The sequence below is a fragment of the Natator depressus genome, chromosome 1, assembly GCF_965152275.1.
Source record: "Natator depressus isolate rNatDep1 chromosome 1, rNatDep2.hap1, whole genome shotgun sequence".
NCBI lineage: Eukaryota > Metazoa > Chordata > Testudines > Cheloniidae > Natator > Natator depressus.
The window spans coordinates 257948539-257954886 of NC_134234.1; positions in this window are offsets into that span (position 1 = coordinate 257948539).

The window sequence follows — 6348 nt, forward strand, 5'->3', positions numbered from 1 at the left end:
AAGAATAAGGGTAGTCTGTAAACCAATGCAGCAGACCTGTTTATAATAACCTATTTATTTAATCACCACATTTCCCAGATGAATATCCATTAGAATAATCACCCAGGGGAGCAGTCCAGTCCAGTTCTCAGACTGGTGACCTTAAGTGGGTGTGTATATAAGGGGGGGGGAAATAAAAATGTAATTTTGTTACTGAACTCTGAGGACAAACTAATTGTATGTGTGTGTAGACCTATATGGAGAGAGATCTGTCTGTCTAGACAATTTGGGTTTGGGGGGTGTTAGACCAGCTTCATGAATGGCTACAGGCCAGAATATGCTGCTTTAACTTTTCTGTGCCCATACTACCGCTATCTCATTGCCTGAGGCCAGGGTGTGCCAAGAATGCTTTCTAGCGTGAAGGAAATACACATGGTGGTCTCCAGTTTGGCAGCATGCTCCCTTTGATGCAGTGTTGGGGAGGGGGGATTTTCAGTGAAATGTTGCAGGTATCAGCCCCTTCTTAAAATGTATCATCTTTATTAATGATCTGGAAGAGGTGGCAAATAGCACAAGGAAACTTGCGATGGTTCTAAACTGGGAGGAGTTGCAAACACTAGCGACCTAGATAAGTGAGAGAGATGGGCAGGAAATAACTAAATGAGATTCCAGAGGAAAAATAATCTGAAAGCAGCTAGTCTGTGGAATAGGAGAAGCTAGGGAAGCAGGAATAGGAGAAGCTTGGGGAGCAGGAATGCTCAAACAGACCGGGGTGAGAGTGGACAGCACATTAGACATGAATTTGTGATGGGATATAATTACCCACCAAAAAAGCTGATGCAATTTGGGGTTGGATGTGCAGAGGCGTCCAATTAGAGAGCAGGAATGTAAAACAGTCCCATTTTAATTGTCTTTGGTGCAATCACCCCTGAAAAATTGTGATCTTCTGGACACCTCCTTACCTGAAAGCTCTTGACAAGTTGGAGGAAATACGAAGAAGAGCAACAGAGATGATTAAAGGGCTGGAGGCATTGATTCACAGGGGAAGAGTAACCGAACTAGCTATATATACCCTAGATTGGCTGAATGATAGCTGAGGGATTTTTTTTGCTCCTATACTGAGGGGAGGGTGGGAGGGAGAAAGGGGGGTATTATCTCTTCGAAAGCATCCTTCCCATATTTGGAGGCACCCAAAGGGTGTTTAGTTAAAGGAGGTCACAGCCAGCTCCCAGATGAATGTGTCTATATTTAAAAGAGAGATTTTTGTTTGATAAATTGTGGGTGCTTCTGATCATCAGGATGAATGGGGTGCAGGGAACTCTGGATGAAAGCTGATGTGTCTACAGCCTCTCTTGAATAATTGAACTAGGTTTTTGCATATTCTTTGCTAGAACAAGTCTTCTTTTTTTCTATGTCAGTGATGCTTGGAGATGTTCCTTTTTTCTTTCTTGAAGAAGCTAAGGTAGCTGTCCCTCATGCTGCTGCAGGAGAGAGTAAAACTGCAGGGTTCAGGACTACTGCAGCACTTTTAATGAAGTATAAGGGTTTGGTTTTTAATTAGAACACAGGCTGCTGAGCCTGGTCCCCCAAATGAGCTCAGAGTGGGAGGCCTATACGCTCGGGTCCTGGACTCAGATGGCTTTCACCTTCTCCTACTGTCCAAGCAAAGCCATGGAGCTTCTGTTCCCCTCCAAAGGGAGATGCCTGGGGCGAATGAGTCCATCAGCAATGGGCAGGGAGCTGTACTGGAAAACCTCTTGACTTCCATTTTGCGGAGCTGCGTTGGTGCATGCAGCACTGTGCCATGGGAGTGACCTGGATTCCCTTCCCCTGGGCAGGTCTGTCACTCGGATCTCTGTTGCCAAGGCCGGCAGAGGTTGAAACACTTGTGAAGGAAGCACTCTTAGTCCCACGGCAGAGGTGAGCATGGCTGTTGGGGGTGTGGAAGAGGAGCAATGCAAGGTGCTTTTCTCAACAACCCTCCTCCACCTTGCCTAATATAGATCTTACCCATAAGAATGTGGCTGCTGGGATCCAAAGGGGAATCCTGCTGGGGAGGGGCATGAAATAGGCTTTCTCTGTGCTCCCAAGCCCCTCTGCATCTCCCTCTGGCAAGATGGGAAGAGCAAGGACTCTTCTCATCCTCTAGTGCAGGGGTTCTAAACCTTTTTCTTTCTGAGCCCCCCACCCCAACATGCTATAAAAACTCCACGGCCCACCTGTGCCACCACTACTGGTTTTCTCCATATAAAAGCCAGAGCCAGCGTTAGGGGGTAGCAAGCAGGGCAATTGCCTGGGGCCCCTGCCACAGGGGCCCCCACAAAGCTAAGTTTGGCTTCAGACTCGGGTGGTGGGGCTGATGGCCCTGAACTTCGGCCCCATGTGGTGGGGCTTTGGCTTTCTGCCCTAGGGAGTCTAACACTGGCCCTGCTTGGTGGACCCCCTGAAACCTGCTCATGGCCTCCCCCCAGGGGGCCCTGGACCCCTGGTTGAAAACCACTGCTCTAGTGCATCTTTTCCATGACTTTAATTTCCTCCATTCCTTTGGTTGTGGTGGGGCTTCAGATTAGGTTGTGCTCAGTATGACTATCCCATAGTGACCCATTGTGCTAAGGTTTCCACCCTGGCTTATTTTTGAGCAGACTATCCCATGTCTTGGGACCCTTAATGGGTCTCTGGAATTGGGGAGGGGCCCTCCTGTCTCTCTGTTTCAGGGCATGTGGATTGCTTCCTTGCAGCAGAGGTGGATGTGGAAAGGAGGGTCCCTTCCCTGCTTGTATTTGTCTTGTGGGCATCAATGAGACTGCTGTCATGAGGTGTCCTGGCATCAGTAGTGCCTGACATAAACTTGGGCACTTGAATGGTCCAGTGGGCATTAGCTTCATGGCACTGCTGTGTGAAGCTGGATGCTGCCCTGTGGATTTGGGGATATGTGGTGAATACCATCTGTAATTGCAGATGAGATGGAACGTAATCCTACCTGGCATTCTCTCCTCAGCCTTGCCAAATGCACACGCTCCTCAGAGGAGACCCTGAGACACAATCTCTAGTGGTGGGAAGGCTGGACTAGGTGATGCCCTTTGGGCCCCATCAGTGTTGCTATTTGACTGGCAAGACACCAGGGCCAAGCTAAAGGAGGGTGGTTTCTCCAGGGCAATGGAGATGTAAGGACCCACGGATGCCATGGTCCCCCAGCATGGAAAGCAACATCTGCCCAAAACACCCCACTTACACATGGCTCTGTGCCTTCTCCATTGCCCTCCCACCTCCTGCTGGCCTGTGAGAGATAGGGATGCCAACCCTCCAGGATTGGCCTGGAGTCTCTTGGAATCAACATTGATCTCCCAGTAAGTATTGAAACCAATCGGCGAGATTTTAATAGGATATTTTAAGAAAATGACATTCCGTTGGGGGGGGGGGGGAGGGAGGTCTCCCAGAATAGTTTCAGTCAGAGTTGGCAACCCTAGTGGGAGAATAAAGTTGAGTCTGAGGTGTGCTCTCCAAGCACATACTCACCTAATCGAATGGTCCAATAACTTGCAGGCATAGGTGGAGGGGTAAAACTTGAGTCACCACTAAGGTGCTAATTAAGAGATAGTGCCTGAAAATGTTGCTGTTGCCCAGATTATGAACCCCTAATTAGGGAGGGTGGAGGTGGAAGAATCCTATGGCCCCCCCGTTAGAAAAATATTGATCTGCTAGGAGGTTTATGGGCTTCTTATTGTGCAGCAGCTTGATCTTGAGAGATTAGCTGTATGTAGAATGCTTTGCAGACAGAGGTGACATGGGGGGCATGTGAACCCAGGTGCTCCCCCAGATTTCTGCCTTCCATTTAGCTCTTGGGGGAGGGGGGTGCACCCCACCGTTTGAAAACCGTCTCCTGCCAGGAGCTGGTGGATTGGAAGTTGGTGGGAGCTGCGCAGGCTGTGGGAGCCAGGGCGCTGGCTGGCTGCCTGGCATCCCTCCCTGCCGGACTGCTTCTGCATGGCCGGGCACTCCCCAGGTAGGGCAGGCAGCACAGCTCTGAGCTGCACCCTGATGCATTTTTGCCTCTTCCCCTGAAGGAGCCCGGCCCCTGCCTGTGGAGGCAGGCTCCAATGAGATGCTCCCTGAGGAGCTTGCTCACTGCTGCCCTAATGCTCTTGACTCTGCTGCTGCTCCTTAGCCCAGAGGCAACGGGTGGGGCAGTCACATACCCCACCCTCCAAATCTTGAAATTGTGCTCCCGCCCATCATCAAGAGCTATGTGTCATCTCTGTTTGCAGATTATGCCGGGGGGAATACTGCGCACACGCAGAATTCATGTGCCATGCAGAATTTTTCCCCCCCCACATTCTGCTGGAGCAGTGCAGTAGTTCTGCCTTTCAACCACCAGGGGCTGCTGTGGCACCAGAACAGAGAGCACTCACTCCGGGCCAGTCCCAGCTGTGGACAGGGGAAAGAAGAGATTGCCTTCCTCACAGTGCTCTGCTCATGGGGCCAGGTCAGGAGGCGCAGGGTATGGGGAGGACAGACAGCATGGGGCTGCTGGGGAGTCACAGACTGGGGTCAGAAGGGCTAGTGGGGGCAGTGGTGCTGGACCAATTTGTACTCTGTGTGTGTGTGGGGGGGAAATTGAATCAAACTGTAAACCCTGTATATGATGGAAACCTCTTCAAGCCAGGGGGTGCTTCAGCACCTATGTTCAAGCACCAAGGAGTGTGTGTGTGTGTGTGGGGGGCAACAGACTGCGGTGGGGACTGAATGGGAGTAGGGGTGCAGGGACACATGGAGCTGGGGCACTCTGGGGCTGGGGGGGGTCACATGCTGCCTGGCACTCAGGGGCTGGCAGCCGTGGGGGTGGGGCCTCTGGGCTCCAGCAGGGCCTCAGGTGGGAGGAGCAGGGCCTTGGGCAGGGGCTAGCCTCCCCAACCAGGCGGGCCACCTGCTGCCCAGATGCAGATATGCCTGACTGAACGAGAGAGGCTAGGGGTCAGCCAGCGTCTGCGCCGTGGAGGCTCCCTAACAAGCCCTCCCTGCCCCCCCGAAAACCTGTTCCTTACTTTTCCCACCTACATCCAACAACCCTGTAAGTTCACACCCAGGCTCCTTCCCAGCAATTACTTGCCTCTCCCACAGCTCCTCCGTTATCCCTGACTTCCAAGCCTTTACACCGCTTCTGAGGGATGTGGGAAATATGGTTCTGTATTGGAGAAGACTTGGTGTCCAGCAAAGTCTTGGCTGGGTCCATTACAGGATCCACGAGCCAGAACCACACATCCTTCTCTTTAGAAGACCTCTTCCAAAAGACCAACAAAAATGAACTTTAAATGAATTATTACCCAGAGTTCTGTATGAATAGGCCTAGTAGGGAATCTACTTGTCAAAAAACATTTCCTGAATCTCTTGTGTTGTCTGTATTGTTACAGATGTACTTGCTGACAGGTATTTTGAAATAAATTACCAAAATAATTGAAACTGGCATGATTTATATTGTTGTTTTGACAAATAAAATATGCAGAATTTTGCCAAATTTTAAAATACTGTGCACAGAATTTTTAATATCTTGGCGCAGAATTCCTCCAGGAGTAGCAGCTGTAAAATGCCATGGGAATGCTGAGTGCTACTTTACATCCCATCAGCTGCCTGTGGGGCTCTTTCTGTGACGGCCTCAATCTCTGCCTCCAGTGGCTCTTCCATGTTCTCACAAAATGTCCCTTCAGCCCATCCACCCAATCCAGGGACAAGAAGCTTGCATGGGAGAGTCCTGGTCGTCATGGGTCTGCCCCACAGCCTCATGAAACAACTGAAGAATCCCAAAGAAGTGACAACACAGAGATTGAAGTGTCACATGACGAGGTGTCACAAGGAACAGGTGGGAGATGCTAATCAAAAACAGCGTTGGCTCTGCCAGCAACTTCCTGTGTTTCCTTCCCAGCTAATGCAGATATTTGTGCCTCTTGGAATGAGCTTTTTCCTCCCCAACACTTGGCTTCTCCTTCTGCCAGAACTTGCTTGTGACGTTCCTCTTGGTCAGCCACAGAAGTGGTTGTGATGTTACAGGCATTGTGTTGGGTGACTGCCCTGCAGGGTTGATTGGGGGAAGGCAGAGAAGGTAGGACTTCAAGGGAGAGGAAGAGACTTGGGCGATGGGGAAGATAATCCCTTTGCTACATTTGCTCAGATATTGGCATTTGAAATTAAAGGGAAATGATGCTACAATAATCCCAAATGCCGAGCAGGCGGAATATACAGGGATTGTTTTTATATAAATGTTAAGTTTTGTCATTATATCGTGGCGGGGGTTGTGTGGCTTGAGGAGTGTGACTGCCAGTGACAATCCAACAATGTCTTAGGAGGGGAAGTGACAATTAGAACCCACAGGAGGTG